This window comes from Lathyrus oleraceus, chromosome 7, assembly GCF_024323335.1.
Source record: "Lathyrus oleraceus cultivar Zhongwan6 chromosome 7, CAAS_Psat_ZW6_1.0, whole genome shotgun sequence".
NCBI lineage: Eukaryota > Viridiplantae > Streptophyta > Magnoliopsida > Fabales > Fabaceae > Lathyrus > Lathyrus oleraceus.
In genome coordinates, this window is record NC_066585.1 from 174212435 (window position 1) to 174230275 (window position 17841).

A 17841-nucleotide genomic window follows, 5' to 3' on the forward strand; every position below is an offset into this window, starting at 1 on the left:
TTGAACAGTTTCCGCACTAAGTCCTAAATAGGCCAAGAGGGGATAAATGTTCTACAGTCCTCAACTTCTCGGACCCAAATTAGAGATAGTAATGCCTAACCAAAAATACTTGTGTGACATTTCCAAATCTAAAAGAGCCTCCACTAAGCAGATGGATCTCAAGCCAACTTGTTAATGACTACTCCACATAAGTCGAACATGACTATACCATCCTCCTATCTTAATTGCACTCAAATTCGGATTAGAACTTATCTCACCACCCAGAGATCACCAAGCACAACAAGCATTTATATCATACAAACAATTATACATACATCACATATATACAATTATATACACACAAAAAAGTAGGCTAAACCCACTTGAGACTACTCCCCAACAGAGTCGCCACTTAATTTCTGTAGCGGTAAATTCATGATCATCAAGCTATGGATGAGCTAGATATCAATAAAACCAGAGTCGCCACCGCGCTTTTATTATTTCCAAGGGAAAATGGAAAAGTACGAACAAAACCCAAAAGTAAGAAGTTTTCAAATCAAAACTAATAAAATGTCAAAGATTTCAGGTAAGGGGGTTGGTTACACAGAGGGAAGGTGTTAGCACCGAAAGTATCCTAGGTACTCCTAGGGAGCCCTTTCTTGTGTGCATATGTATTTTATACAAAATGATGTATACAAACAAATAGAATGGGGGGATGAGAAAAGAATTCATTAATTATATTTTTGTGTTTGACAAGACCTTCGGACTTGTGCCTACATACCAACATAAAAATGAGGGATCAAAACCTCGTAGTTCGTGATACAAATTTCAAAGTGTATGCATTGCTTTTAATCAAAAAATTAAGTTTGAAAGACACAAAGGCCTAAAAATGGTTTGAATGAATTAGTTCTTTTTGGCTTTTTGAAAGTTTAAGTCAAGTATAGTTAAATCTATTTACAAGTTTGATTAAGAAAAGAAGTTTAAAAATGCAATGGCATAAGGCCAAAGTTTCTAGTTTGCAAAGTGGTCGAAGTTTAGAACAAAATGAGTTCAATCAAAGAAGATTTTTAAAAGGAGGGGGAGATTTTGAAATTAAAGAAATTGGGAAGAGATGAAGAGACTAATCCTATGCACAAAATTAAACGTTAAGAGTTGAAAAGATCTGACCAATGGGTAGCAATCCAATAGACAAGAATGTCATATAAAAATCCAAATTCCCTTGGACATTTAGAATCAAGCAACACACAATGCACAATTATATCAATCTTGAAGAGCAAGGCATCGAATAAAGATAGCCACATCCAACCTTAGACACTCCATCATCTTCCTCAAATTAGCCCATGTAGTAGATGAATTCCACAACTCACAGGTTCAAAATAACAGCTTCATAATGATAATGCTGCAGATGAACTCAAAGGGATCTTCAAAGATGTATCAGATGAAGTTTTTAAATTGCAAGCACTTGGTTTCATAAAAGTTGGCATTGGCCAAGTCCTTTAGCATAGGAATGTTGCCTGAGTTCTAAGTCCAATTTGTCCAAGATCAAGTCAACAATCCACACAAAAGTTTTTTTTAGGGTTTTTGTTCTTATTTTGTACATTAATTGTCAAAGACCACACAAACAAACAAAACATACACAAACAAAATATATCACACAATATGGTCCAAGTGGACAAAGTGAAAATGACATTAACATGAATAGTTAGAATGGTATGGATATTGGCAAATGAATAGAACGTAAAAATTAAAGTGCATTGAAATAAAAGAATTGAAATTAAATGTTAGTTGTTAATGAGTTAGAAGTTAATATTGTTTTTTGCTTTTGCTTCTCATTTTAAGTCATTCTTTAGAGAACACTCGACCCACTTATCACAAGCAAGGATCCTTGAACCAAGACATCTTCCAAAGGAAGGAAAAAAGGCCAAGTTTCCACACAATACCATGAAAGAGGGGAGACTTACAATCTCACTAACTAGAATTTTATGCCTTTTGTGTCAAAAATTTAGCGCTATGTTAAGCAATTGTAATTGGACTTATGTAGAAGTCACAACTATTTGAGGTCGAGCAATAGAATTTTGGTGTTAATGCATGTTAGAGACATAATATAATGGACTATGCTCATGAAACAAACCACACACACAAAGAATATACAAAAGGAGTGGCCTAATCTCATCCATACTTATGTTGATTTTTACAATCAACTAGCCTTAGGATTTAGAGATATCATAGGCCAAATGAAATGAATGCATAAAGAATGGGAAATATATGAAGAGGGAGGGGAATTAATCAAAACTCAAATTGGTCAAAGGAGTAATTTTATCAAATTAATATCATTCATTCATTTTGGGAGATGGAATGTACATTCCATCAATCCCATAAATCCAATGATATTAACTTAGCAAAGTCAAATCAACCTTGACCAAGGCCCAACAACATAAGTCAAACTTACACAAACCATCACAAGAGGTCAACACAATTATTTGGCATTTATTCTATTTAAAAATACTAAAATAATGCATTTAAATTAAATATGGTTTGTCAAATTCCTAAAACCTCATCAAAACACCAAAGAAATGGCCATGAGATTTATCATAGGTCAAACTAGGTCAAAGGACCTTGGAGAAAAAATTTCAGAATTTTTAAAGACTTAAAAGTATTTTTGAACAATTAAAAATAATCACAAAATCAATTAAATCATGAAAAGTATTAATAATGATCAAAAAAATAATTTTAATTCAGAATATGAAAGAGGAATTTTTTTTAAAATTTTTGGTGAAACTCTTATACTTTTTGGATCAATATTAAAATTAGTATGAATTAATGAAAATCAAATGAATTAAAACAAAAACTAGAAAATTAAAAAAACATGAGCCACTTGATCTCCCTCATTAATTGAGGTGGCAGATCAAGTGGACATAAACGCGCGTTCCACGATGCACTGCAGTCAACGCGTCATAGGCTTGGTATTCAAAAGCAACGCATGAGATTAAAACATTTTAAAAGAGATCAATGGCTCAGAACCTATCTAGCACACCACCGGCGTTGGACTTCCGGTCACCTTCTCATGCGAGGTCCACCGGACTGGTTCACTCATCACCATCAAGAAAATAAAAAAGGAGGACATGATCTGAAAGAAAAAATGGCGTAGAGCACAAATCTGACCTCAATTTCAACTAACTCCAAATATATGGAAAGATATTAGGAGTTGAATTTTAAGGTGTGTCAACTGAGTTGTTTCGATTTGACCTCTAAGCAACTCAATCTTCTTGCCTGCATTGGTAGGACTTCAAACAATCAAAGATCCAAGAGAATTGATTAGAATTGAGTGAGAATCGAAGAGATGAAGTTTTCTGAAAATTACCTTCAATGTTGTGCAGAACTTGATGTAGCTTGCTTCAACCTTGATCTGATCACACTTGAGAAGCTTGCAGGAGAGGTTTAGCAATGGTACAAAGCTATGGATCCTGGAGTTTTTGAATCTCCAAACAGTGAGATTCAAACTCAATTTTCAAGTTGAAAATTCTCAGGATTTCCTTTGAAATGTGAGGGTTTCAATTAGGGGGAAAAGCTGGCGTGCAAGGGGTCTTTGAAATGAGCTCAGAGGCCTTGTATTTATAGCATTTGGGATTGATAATTGCACACTTGAAAAATTGCTAAATTTGGTCATGTGATGCACAAGCTTGCATGGGCGTGTACAGGTCCATGAAGCAATCCATTTTGATCCATATCCAACTGTTCTGAAGTTCAAATAAGGCTTGAGTGGCAAGGCAATGATATATGGAGTTTTGGACATTTGATTTTCTCCAATGATGCAGCTTTTTTAAAGCCATGTGTAGACCTAGAAAACTTCATCCGAAATGCATGAACTTGGGTTCTTTGGAAAGCTTAGATCAAGGGGAACAAGTTTGATGTTGAGCACTTTTTCATTTGGAACCTGGATCATAGTGAATTTGGAGGTGGAAGTTTGGAAATCTCAACATGTTGAAAAAATTCCTAAGTGTCAAGTCATATATCTCAATATTCCACCTTGCTTAACTTCTTATGTGAACTTCAAATGAGAAACGTGTCTTCATCAAAGTTGTAGCTCTTTCGAATACCTTCAAAATGGTCACCAATTTCATGGCATTTGTATTTAGAATGATAGAGTTATGCATTTTTGAAGTTTGGAAAAATCACTTGTTCAATGGTATGGGTCAAAAATGACCTATAATGTATCCTCATATCATATGCTCATAAAAGTTGAATTAGCCTTCACTAAAAGCATAAAAGTTGAAGTAGACATCTTGAAATTGATTGTGAAACTTAGAAATCTTTCATATCATAAAAATTGAGCAAGTTATGGCCTTGGGAAGTTGACTTTCAAATTAGGGTTTAGACAAAATGACCTATAATGTTTCAACATAGAAAAAAAATTCCAAGAAAAAATAGCTCTAGGTCTCAACATGAAAGTTATTTTGAATGTCATTTAGAGTAACTTTGCTCTTGGAATCATTTTCATATGGTGAAAATTGTAGGATATATGGTCTAGGGAGACCCAGTTTTGATCAGATGAATTCATCTGGCCAACCACCATCAACCAACTTGCTAACCTTCAATTATCTTGACTTTATTGGTTCATGGTAGATCATATATGCATAAGATGATGAATTTTTAAGTTTCCCTTGAGGAATTTGATCAATTGGTGAGATAGCTTGTTGGAGAAGTTACTCAAGATACCCAGTCAAACTAGGGTTTCTAAGGCAAATCACCCTCAAACTCTTGAAGAAAACTTGATCAATATAACATGTAAGAATCATTGGGACTCATATGTGATGCTTATAACCATTTGTGGATCAATCCATGGTTGTGATCTTTTATCCATGAGGGTCTCAAACCCTAGATGTGAACTTGATAAATCATTGGGATCATGCCCTACCTACAAAAGAGTTAGGCAAATGCAAAGACGTATTTTTGGTTTTTTGGTTAGTAAAATGATAATATACAAGTATGATACAATCACATAGTGCTTGGTGATCTCTCCCAAAACAAACCCAACGAAAGAGGGGCTAAGAAGGATGCCAATGTATGATCCCAATGCTAATGCATATGATGAAATTGCATGAGGGATCTTAGGGTCAAAATTAGGGTTTTACAGCTCAGTGAGTCATAGGCATACTTTTCCCTTTCGAATGTGCATAGTGGAGCGTGCGGGGCACTCCAAATCGGTCATAAGATGAAATGGCTCTTATTTATCCAAGGGATATATTGCCCTACCATGTTGAAAGACTGTATTGAATTTGCGAAAGGTTGCCAAGAATGTCAGATGCATGCGGGCATACAGCATGTCCCTGCAAGTGAATTACATTCTATTATCAAGCCTTTGCCATTTAGGGGTTGGGCTTTAAATTTGATTTGAGAGATTTGACCTCCATCATCTAAAAGTTAGAGATATATACTGGTAAGAATCTATTATTTTACAAAGTGGATCGAAGTTATACCCTTACCATATGTGAACCAAGAGGATGTGGTCGAATTTATCCAAAAGCATATTATTTATAGATTTGGAATCCTAGAGACGGTCAAAACAGATCAAGAATCAGTTTTTACTGGTCGGAAAATGCAAGAATTTGCCAAAGAAATGGGCTTCAAATTATTAACGTCAACGCCCTATTATGCCCAGGCCAATGGACATGTTGAAGTTGCTAATAAAGTGATCATTGGTTTGATTAAAAAACATGTAGGGAAGAAGCCTAGAAATTGGCACAAAACTCTGGACCAGATTTTGTGGGCATGTCGTACAACCCCCAAAGAGGCTACTAAGTCGACCCCCTTTCGCCTAACCTTTGGCAATGATATTTTTCTACCAGGTGAAATTCACCTACAATCCATAAGGATTCAAAGGAAACATGAAGTCACAATAGAATCATACTGGAGCATGATGTTGGATGAATTGGTTGATTTAGACGAGGAAAGGTTAAATGCCTTAGAACTGCTAAAGCGACAAAACAAGAGAGTAGAAGTCTCTTATAATAAGAAAGTGAAAGTTAAAAGTTTTGCACTCGAAGACTTGGCCTGGAAAGTGATACTTTCAATGGATCGAAAAGATAGAGCCTTGGGGAAGTGGTCCCCAAAGTGGGAAGGCCCTTTCCAAGTTTTACAGATATTTTCTAATGGTTCCTATGAAATCGAAGAGCTTAGTGAAGATAAAAGGATTCTAAGAGTAAACAGGAAATATTTGAAAAAATATAAACCAATAATTAAAGAAGTAAAAATAAGAGACGAATAATCATATAAATAAAATAAAGCTATATGGTAAGAATGCCAAAATGGTAATATAGAAGTCATAGGCCCAAAAGACCAATATTCGTTACAAATAAAATTTCATTACATTGCCAGATAAATAAAGCAGCACTAAAAGGGAAGGTTGGCCTTGATCTGAAGATACTTTGCCTTAAGGAGCTCCAGCCGTTTTTCGCACAAAGATCTCTTTAATCGCAGGAGTTTAATGTCACACTCAAGTTGTCAAGCCTTTTCGAAAAATTCCATGCCAAATGATAGCTCTTGAGCCATTAAAGCTTCGTCAAACTTCAATAGTTGATTTCTGTCTTTTTCAGCATCAGAGATCTTCGCATGAAGTTCTTCTATTTGTTTCCTCCAGGAAGCAATGTTACGGTTGTGAGTGTTGAACTTTTCCTTGTTCTTCTGCTTGGTCTATTCCAATCCCATTTCCCTATTGGTGGATTCGGTAGCAGCATCCCAAGCAGCAACCTCAGAACCAGACTTCTTCTTTATTTCCCCTGTGAGTTGAGGTAGCAACTTATGATCTGCAACAGCTTGGTTGATCATAGTTCCTATCTCAAAAATAACATTTTCCACTTCAAGAGTAGATTCCAATAGGTCAACTTGGTTGAGAAGAGCCTTTAGAGTCAAAGGGGCAGAAGGATTAGCCAACAACAACAGAAATAAGTCACCCTTGAAGACTTTGTCCACTACGCCAAAAACTGGAATAGACAGCGCACCTTAGAGGGCGCTTTATTACAAAAGCGCACTCTAAAGTGAAGCGAAAAAATAAGGAGCGAACAACTGGAATAGACAACGCATTTTAGAGGGCGCTTTTGTAATAAAGCGCCCTCTAAGGTGAAGCGAAAAAATAAGGAGGATATAGAGGGACAACAATACAGGGCGCTTTTTAGAAAGCGCCCTCTAAGGTTACCCTTAGAGGGCGCTTTTAAAAAAGCACTCTATAAGTCCATGTGCATTTCCAGTTTATAAAGCGCTTTTGGAAAGCCTTAGAGAGCGCTTTCATAAGCTCCCTCTTAGGCCCCCTTTAGAGGGCGCTTTTTTTCCACAAGCGCCCTCTAAGGTCCCCTTTAGTAAACATTAAAATTATAACATATTGCGCGTTTTGTTATTTCACTCTCTGTTATTTTCGTTCTTTTTCACGTTAGGGTTCTCACTGCTACGATTTTCGCTACTTCTAAGGCGTTCTCCTTCCACCTCTGTTAGATCTACGACGTTTCCTCCTTCTATTAATTCGTTGTTAGCTGTTCGATTTTGACACCATAGGTATTTTTCTAATCTTCATATTACTTGGTTTCTCTTCTGACGTTCGCTATTGTTCATTTTTGGTTTCATTTTTCTTGGTTCATACATTTATTGAGTATTCTCAACAATAATTATTGTGTTGCAATGCTAGCAATGGAGACTAGGCATTATGGGTTAAATTTCACCAACTGTTCCATTTGTTTCTCGATGTAGAAAAAGGAGGCAGCAATATCTAAAATACCTTCTATCAATCAAAGGTACACTATGCAGCTTATGAGTGTATTTATTCTAGCATACATAGCGTAGCTAGTAACTTAAGAAGTTTAGGTATGGATGTTATTTGATAGAGTAAATTAGAGTCGACTATTCTTCTGTTAGCTTTCAGTTAGACCATTATACAATTCTACATATATATTTTCTAGTCAATGTTTATCTTTTGTAAAAACTATATGATGATATATAACTATGCTACAAATTAGTGCATACCACTAATGCTTAATGCATGGTTCATACATTCTCATGCTATTGAAGTCAGAGATATCTGAAAATGTTGAGAAACTAACTTAATAAACCAAAATTGTTTTGGTTTTGGGTTGTTGTTGGAGACATGAATGCCCTGCACAGAGACTAACTCAATAAAGCGAAATTGTTTTGTCTCATCCCATTTTTGGTTTCTCTTCTGAAATTGTTTTTTGTTTATTCTAATTAGTAATGGATAATACATGGATGTCTTCCAATTGATTGTCGAGAGAGTACGAGAATGGGGTATCAAAATTCGTTAAGTTTGTCGTTGCGCACGCCGAAGACCCCAGTAGAATGATATGTCCTTACTTGGGTTGTTGTTATGGGAAACGGGTTGACGCAGTTCAGTTGACATCGCATCTAATGAGGCATGGAATTGATCGAAGTTATACATGTTGGAATTTGCATGGTGAGAAAAGTAACGAGAATGTTGAACCGGGGGATAGTACGACCTATGCCTTAAACTATAGTGGCGCAGATACATACGATTGTGATCGAGTTGAAGAGATTGCAGAAGCACTTGAAGGAGATCTTAAGGATTGTCCCGAAATGTTTGAGAGGTTGGTAAGTGATGCAGAGAAACCTTTGTATGATGGTTGCACTAAATTCACAAGATTGTCTGCGGTATTAAAGTTGTACAACTTAAAGGCGGGCAATAGATGGTCGAATAAAAGTTTCACAGAGTTATTAGCCCTTTTGAAAGATATGCTTCCTGAGGATAATGTTCTTCCCAATCGAACATATGAGACCAAAAAGATGTTGTGCTTTATTGGCATGAGCTATGATAAGATACATGCATGTCCAAACGATTGCGTTTTGTTTTAAAATGAGTATGCATCGTTGAATGAGTGTCCTAAATGCGGTGTCTCGCGATATAAGAACAAGTTATCTCCAGCAAAAGTCTTGTGGTATTTTCCTGTTATTCCGAGATTTAGACGCATGTTTCGTAGTGAAATCGATTCAAGACACTTGACCTGGCATGCAGATGAAAGAATTATAGATGGAAAGTATCGACATCCGGCAGATTCACCACAGTGGTTGAAAATTGATAATGATTATCCTGAATTTGGAGAAGAATCAAGAAACCTTCGCTTGGCATTATCTACTGATGGAATGAACCCACACGGTATCCAGAGTATCTCACACAGTACATGGCCTGTGATTATTATGATTTATAACCTACCTCCATGGCTATGTATGAAGCGTAAGTACATCATGTTGTCTATGTTGATTTCTGGACCTAAACAACCAGGGAATGACATAGACGTGTACTTAAAGCCCTTAATCGAAGATTTAAAGATTTTGTGGGAGACCGGTGTGGAGGTTTATGATGGATATAGGAAAGAAAGTTTCAACTTGAGGGCGATGTTGTTTGGCACAATTAATGATTTTCCAGCATACGGAAATCTATCAGGGTATAGCATAAAAGGTCAATGTACGTGTCCTATTTGTGAAGATAAAACAGATTGGAAGCGCTTGGAGTTTGGTCAGAAGAATGTCTTTCTCGGTCATCGGAGATTCTTAAATTCAAATCATCACTACCGTGGATGGAGAAAGGCGTTCAATGGAGAGACAGAACAAGGCAGAGCTCCACCTATATTGACGGGTGATCAAATTTTTAAAAAGGTGAAAGATTTGGATACTCAGTTTGGCAAGCCTTTTGCCCACACACTTGTCAAAAGTGGGTGGAAGAAGAGGTCAGTTTTTTTTGAATTGTCGTATTGGAAGTCCTTGTATGTGAGACATTTTCTTGATGTTATGCATATTGAAAAAAATGTATTTGAAAGTGTTATTGGCACGTTAATATACAAGGAAAGTCTAAGGATGGCCTTAAGGCAAGAAAGGACTTGATAGCGATGGGAATAAGAACTGAATTAGGACCCTTGAAGAAAGGAAAACGAACATATCTACCGCCTGCTGCTTATACTCTATCTAGAAAGGAGAAAAAAACATTGTGTAAGTTTCTAAGTGAAGTTAAAGTTCCAGAAGGGTACTCTTCAGATATTAGAAGACTTGTGTCTATGAAAGACCTCAAGTTAAAGAGTTTAAAGACCCATGATTGCCATGTTATAATGGAACATTTTCTCCCAATAGGTATACGTTCTATTCTTCCAGAAAAAGTAAGAAGCTCTATAACTAAGTTGTGTTCTTTCTTCAAGTCAATTTGCAGTAAGGTGATCGATCCTGCGATCTTACCAATGTTGCAAAAAGAAATCGTTATTACTTTGTGTGAGCTTGAAATGTTTTTTCCTCCATCATTTTTTGACATAATGGTACATCTAGTTGTTCATCTTGTGAAAGAGACACAATTGTGTGGACCAGCTTATATGAGATGGATGTACCCTGTTGAACGTTATATGAAAATATTAAAAGGGTACGTGAAGAACCGAAGTCGACCAGAAGGTTGTATGGTTGAAAGATACATTGTTGAAGAAGCGATTGAGTTTTGTACTGAATATTTGTCTAATGTTCAGTCAATCGGACTCCCCAAGTCTCAGCTTGTCGAAAAGACAGAAGGAAAAAATCTAATTGGAAATAAAATCGTGGCAGTATCAAGGGTCGAACGGGATCAAGTGCATTTGTATGTTCTGCACAATGAGAATGAGGTTGAGCCGTATGTTGAAATTCACAAGGATGTTCTCCGAGGTTTAAATCCCAATAGAAATGAAAATTGGATAGTACGAGAGCACAATCGATGTTTTATACCTTGGTTTAAGGATCATATTTCTTCAAAGTATTATTCAGATCCCGCTTCAATAAAAGAAAGGTTGAGATGCTTAGCATATGGTCCAAGTTTCCATGTTTTTTCTTATAGAGCAGACGCGATTAATGGATACACATTTTATACCAAAGAACAAGATGATAAAAGTACTATGCAGAATAGTGGTGTCACCGTGGTAGCTTAAGCAATGCACATATCAAGTGTAAAGGACTTAAACCCCAAATTTGCAAATCTGTCGTATTTTGGTGTTATCGAGCGCATTTGGGTGTTTGATTATGAGAAGTTTCAGATTCCTATATTTGGTTGCAAATGGGTTGAAAATAATAACGGCATTCGAATGGATAAGTCAGGATTTTTGCAAGTGGATCTTAATAGGGTGGGATACAAAGATGAGTCTTTTATTCTAGCCTCTCAAGCTAGACAAGTGTTCTATGTCAATGATCCGAAAAGTACGAAATGGTCTATAGTTCTTTTTTCTAACAAAGTAATTGATGAAAACACTGGAGATCAAGGTGATATTGATGTTGAGATTGAATCGTTTACCAGAAATGATCAAGATGAGAATATTATATCAAATGATTCATATATTAGAAATGATCATAATGAGGGTATTTGGATCAATCCAACCGTCCGTGTTGTTAAGAGACATGTAGAACATATTCCAACCAAGAAAAGAAAGAGAACTTAGTGAAAAAGGTACAGGTCAAATGATTTTAATTGTTTTCTTTATTACAGGTAAAATGGCTTTTATTACAGCAAATCGAGTCAGTTGCATAAAAAAAAAAGGTATAAACACAATTATATGATATTTATGCATAGAAAATGTTAATTCTTGATCTTATACTTCACCTAACTAATTTTATGATATTTTAGGTTCATGCTATTGATATTGAACAAAAAGAGGTTGTTGCTAAGAAGACTGCGGCTAGCAAAAAAAACATACATCTCAGAGATGCTTTTGCTACTATTGGTTGTATATTTAGAATCTTTAGAAGTTAAACGATTATATATCAGTGGATTGTTGTATATGTATGGATTGTTGTATATAAGGCTTGTTGAATGCAATGTGTGAAAAAGGGGTTCAAATTATACAGTTTTAGGTGTACTGCTTCAATATACAGGTTGTCTATAAATAAATAAATATAGCGCTTTTTAAAAAAAAAATTTAAATAACCACCCACTTTAGAGGGCGCTTTCTAAAATAAGCGCCCTCTAAACCCTTTAAATTTCCACTTTAGAGGGCGCTTTCCAGTAAAAGCGCCCTCTAAACCCTTAAAAGTTTCCACTTTAGAGGGCGCTTTCCAGTAAAAGCGCCCTCTAAACCCTTAGAAGTTTCCACTTTAGAGGGCGCTTTCTTTAAAAAGCGCCCTCTAAAGTGGCCCTTAAAGGGCTTAAAGAGCAACTTTAGAGAGCGCTTTCACCAGGAAAAAAGCGCTGTCTTTACCTATGCCAGCGCCAGATTAGAGGGCGCTTTAAAACGCTGTTATAGGCCAAAAAAAGTGCCCTCTTTTCCCTTATTTGGCATAGTGGTCTTTGATCTTGGAAAGGACTTCGCTTGTAGGGGTGCTCAAAGGTGGATCTTCAGACACTGAAGTACTATGGCTTTGGTCAGAAGAATTCTCCCTGCAATTTAGCATAGCTTTCAAATACTCAAGGGGCTCACTTCATTTCAGGATAGCCAATTTTTCTGTAGAAAAGGCTCCGATATTACTCGACAAAACTCCGACCGTCGGAAAGTCAGCCATAGTAGGAGTAACAGAAGTTCCAGTTCGAGCATGCTCTTCGCTTGCATTAGCCTTTGCCTCTTTTAGGCCTTCAACATCATCAGGGTTTGTGGCGGGCTTTCCTTCATCCGCATCATCTACAACCATGTCTTCGACTTCCCAACCTTCTCCCCAGGGATCATTCGCTCCTTCGGATGTATGTAAATCAGCCCCAAGGGTTTCCTCGTCTTCAATTAGCTCATCCTCAACCATAGGGTCTGGGTTACCGTTGGCTCCATCTTCTTCGCTCGAATCCGTTTCGTGACCAAAGTCGCTAGTTTAAGAATGTTGACTAGCAGTTTTTGGTGGTGAAGCATCGAGGTCCCCAGATAGAGGTTGGTTAATCTCACTTATAGACCCCTTTTTAGATGATGGTCGATAAGTAGGTTCGCCAGTGCTATTCAAAACATCGGCCGCAGAGACAGGCATGGAGGAAGTTGTTTTCTTGGTTGGAACGACAGTGCCTGCATCACCCTACAATGAATATGATCAAAGGTATAAATGGCTAAAAGAGGTAGGCAAGTTAAGTAAGGTATAAATACCACCTTCGACCCCAGGGCTAGAGTTATGGCTCTCACATTGGGCCGCCGCTACCTTCGCCATCTCCTCAGGAGTGGGCTCTTGGTTAATAAGTGCAAAAGGCCTTTTCCTTGGAAGTTTGACCGGAGGTTGGTCTGAAGCATCAATGGCTTTCGGCTGTGACTTCCTCTTCCTAGAAGTGAGATTGAAACAGGCGACAAATCAACTTCGTCATACTCTACGATGACGGGGGAAGCAGTAGGATTTTGGATTTTTAAGGGACTCACTAGAGGTTTCCGAGCAGCCTAAGCCAAAAATTGAAACATTAGTATCATCAATGTATAACAAAGACAATTGAACAAGGGAAAAATGGTACCTTTACAGGCTTGCTGCCCCCTTCGGTCTTCGACTCAATTGGTCTTTTGCTAGTGGGTTTCTTGGGTGGAATCTTGATAGCTAAACAAGAATAATATAAAATAATCAATGTTAGATGAGAGAAAATGGCTTCCAAAGGGAATGTACTTAGAGGGAAACCTCATGTGTCACACCTTCATATATGTCCGATTCGATTCAGACATCTTCGATCCCTATATGAAAACGCCCCTTGAAACTGCCTAAAGTATGCTTAGTCACAACCACCCGCTGAGCTTTTTTCTGGGATTGTTGTCGAAGTATTTTAATAGAATCTCCACAAATAAACCAATATGGAAATGGAGGGGCAATGGCCACTCCGAAGTCAGCATTAGGAAGTGGAGGAAACTTTGGGGGAAATAGTTCAAGATCCATTTCATAGAATTTCTCCTGAGGAACGTATGAGGGAATCTTTAAGTTTTCCATTTTCTTTGAAAATTTCTCTTTAAGCGTAACAGCTGCTTCGCAGATAGTTTGAATAACATCATCAGGTTGATAGGCAGTTTCAAAATAGCTTTCAAAAGCTTGAATTTATCTTATAAGAGTATAAGTATCTTTCCTGGTCTTTTCCTGCACAAGAAGAAAAGCTTTGTCAAATAGTTGAATAAAGGAGGTGACGTCACATAATTCTTCGACGTAGTACTTAGCTCACCACTTCCCAAATTCTCGTATGTAGAGGAAGTTGGGCTCGAAATTGAATGGAGTCAGTTGGGTTATGCCAGTATACCTGGATATTTGTTTGAGAGTAGTGGTTTTGGTATGGACTGCATTATGGAGAAGGAGGTTACTTTTCTTGTCATACAAGCAATTTCGGAGGACCTGAAGCAATCCAAATTATCGAGCAACAAGGTTGGGCTGGTAGGTTATCAAAGTAACCTGAACTTTCGAAGGTTTTAATCGAAGAGTTAGAATCCTGGGAGTCAAAAAGGCTTCCCAAATCAACAAGGATTTTATCTCATGTTTCTTAGATGGATAGGGGAAGGTCATAGTAAACCACTTGAGGCCAATTTTCCTGAAGGCGAATGGGGTCATGCTCGAAGTAAAGATATGACGCTTAGCAAACATCATGATATAACTTATGAAGGTTGGTTAGAGAGCTTGTCCTTCGTCCCTAGGGGTTAGTTGAGATAATCTTGGGCATTCGACCCTTCTGTTCTGGATTCCCTCAGCATCTTCGTCAACGAGGCCCTTGTTCGGCATGTTGGCCTCGAAAGTGGCATTGAGTCAAAGTTGTAGTAACCAGAAGGGGCCAGACAGAAGAAGGTTCCCTTTATCCCCCAAATTCTTCAGTTGAGCCACTTCATCGCTTAAGGATTCGTAAAGGCTTTCCAGGATCATCTCACTTAGGCATATATCGTGCCCCGCGTGTATTTGTTTGGCCAGAGTAAGATATTTTTTGGCGACTTGTAGGGATTTTGAACATAACACGGAATGTGACAACCACAAAGCCAAAAAAGCTATGTGCTCCACGTCAGACACAATGTCAGTATCTTTATCATGGTAATGTGCAATATGTGTTGAATACATTGCTCTAGTGGTCTAAAAGGCAATAGTATCCATAGAATCGATATCAGGATCATAGGTATGTCCAATGGGTTTCAGCCACGTGATGGCGGCCATGTCGAAGAGATTCATATACTTACAACATTTACTTTGTCATTTCTAAATCCTTTATGATTTATGTCGTTTACTTCACTCTTTTCTGTTAGTTTTCAAACGCTGATTTAAGATTTCTTTCATTTGACTCATCCTTTGTTGTTAGTGTTCTTTTAAACTCTGATTTGACGCTTAGCCTTTGAGTATTCGTTACTACCACATTTCTAAAACACTTAGCACATGTCCTAGGATCAATCTGATCGATCCTACGAGTAACCAAATTTAGAAATTTGGAAGATCAGCAGTTGTTTACCAATTTTTTAGGTAAATAGTGTCTATGTTTTTAAATTTTATTTCGCAACCGTAATTTTGGCCGTAATATTATGGATGCAGTAGTTTCTATAACTGCATTGAATTGCAATTAACATGTGATTTAAGATCACGTGTCCAGATGCTTTAGAAACCACAATTAACATTGTATTTCAAATACCACTCAATCAAAATTTGTGCCGCAATGGCCATAATGTGCATCACAACAATGGCAATGATCACAATCGCAACACTTGCAATCACAACTGCATCTGCAACTGTAATTTAAAACCATGGAGGTGTCTACTTCTTCTAATATTCAAATCACCCTCTTGTTTCTCACTTATTATGAAATTATGAACAGATAATAAGAATCCAAAAGTTAATTAATATAAGAAAGAAGTCATCATATTTGTATCTGAATGTGTAATTCATCATCAATTGAATAAATTCAAATAAAAAAACATAGTGCTCAACTAGTAAGAAAAAAGAGAAAAATACAAAGACTTTTTCACACCATATATAATACAACAGAGATATTACTATCATTATAACCTCCTACTATTTCATCATACACAATAAAGAAATCATGCAATAATATCCATATTGCAAACATTTAGCTGATTACATTATGCACCTTATAAGTAAGTGTTTAAGGGCTAGAGGTTGAAGAAGGTGGTGGAAAAGAAATGGAATGGAAGGAAAAGTGATTGGGATTGAGGTGGAAATGTTGGGAAGTGAAGTGATTGCTCGCAAAGGCGGAATGTTGAGAGATGGAGTATTTGTAGGAAAGGTAGGAATTGGTGACATAGTGAGCTTATGAACAGATGGAATGTTAGTAGGTAATGGAGGAAGACTTGCTTGAGGCAATGTTGGAATTGAAGGCAAAGGTGGAAATGTTGTTGGCTTTGGCAAAGTTGGAATGCCAAGCAAATTTGGTTGTGGGGTTGTTTGCAAATGTTGGCGAGCTTCTAGGATCATGCTTGACATTGTTACAACAAGAAGGAAAGCAGTGATGAAAGATTTGGTTGATGCCATTGATAACTTTCTGTTGGTGACCATAATTGAAAAATATTCAACCTACAAACATCCACCCACCAATCTATCTCTCCATACTTACAAATCCCATTGATGCATTAAATGACCATAATTGGAAAATGGACATGAAAGATGAATATGATGCTCTTATTGAAAATAAGATGTAGGAATTAGTTTCTCGTCCCTTTAATGTTAATGTTATTCAAAGTTTGTGAATTTTCAAGCACAAGAAGAAATTTGACGGTTCTTTTGAGCGATACAAACCTCTTCTTATAGGTAATAGTGATAATCAATAATCAGACGTCGATTATGGTGAAACTTTCAGCCCTATAGTGAAACCGATCATTATTCGCATGGTACTTAGCATTACATTATCCAAGTCACGGTGTCTCCATCATCTAGATGTCAAGAATGCCTTTTTGCATGGAAATCTTGATGAAACCATGTATATGTACCAGCCTCATAGATTCCGTGATTCACAGCATCCTGAGCATGTCTATATTCTAAAGAAGTCACTTTATGGTCTCAAACAAGCACCTCGAGTTTGATACCAAAGATTCATTGACTATGTTACCATATTGGGTTTCTATCACATCATCTCTTGACTATGTTACCATATTGGGTTTCTATCACATCATCTCTGATCATTCTTTATTCATCTATCATCACAATATTGATTATGTTTATATCCATCTATATGTGGATGATATAGCTCTCATTATTTCTTCTGATTCTCTTTGTGACTATGTTATGTCTAAACTTAGATCTGAATTTACCATGAAGTATTTTGGTCCTCTGAGTTTTTCTGGGAATATCTGTCACTAAACATACATTTGGTATTTTATTGTCTCAAAGAAAATATGCATAGGAACTTATAAAACGAGCATTCATGTCCTATACGAAGTCATCACCCACCACAATCGACACCAAGGAAAAACTCAATGGATCTTCTAGTAGTCCATATCATGACCCAACTGAACATTAGAGTCTTGCAGAAGCATTGTAATATTTAGGTGTCACAAGATCTGATACCTCATATGCAGTACAATAGGTGTGCATATTCATGCATGACTCTAAAACTGAACATATGTCAGCATTGAAGCATATATTTTGGTATATTCAATGCATTACTGATTTCAGCCTTCACTTATACCCTTCATCTGTCAGCAAATTGATTTCTTACATTGATGAAAATTGGGTTGCTTTCCTAGACACCAGATGATCCACCTCTGGTTATTGTGTATATCGTGGTGACAATTTAATCTCATTGTCTGCCAAACGCCATCACACCCTTTCTTGGACCAATGCAGAAGTTGGGTATCGCGGAGTCACTAATGTAATATCTGAATCTTGTTTGTGACAGTGTGAGTGATGTCTATTTATCCGACAACCCGGTTCAACATCAATGCACCAAACACATCGCGATTGATATGCAATTTTTGCATGGAAATGTTGTTC

At 37.0% G+C, this 17841-nt stretch overlaps 1 pseudogene; it reads right to left on the bottom strand.

Moving 5' to 3' along the window:
- Positions 1 to 15997: 15997 nt before the first annotated feature.
- Positions 15998 to 16383, bottom strand: LOC127101775 (proline-rich receptor-like protein kinase PERK2; annotated as a pseudogene).
- Between the last annotated feature and the right edge of the window lie 1458 nt (positions 16384 to 17841).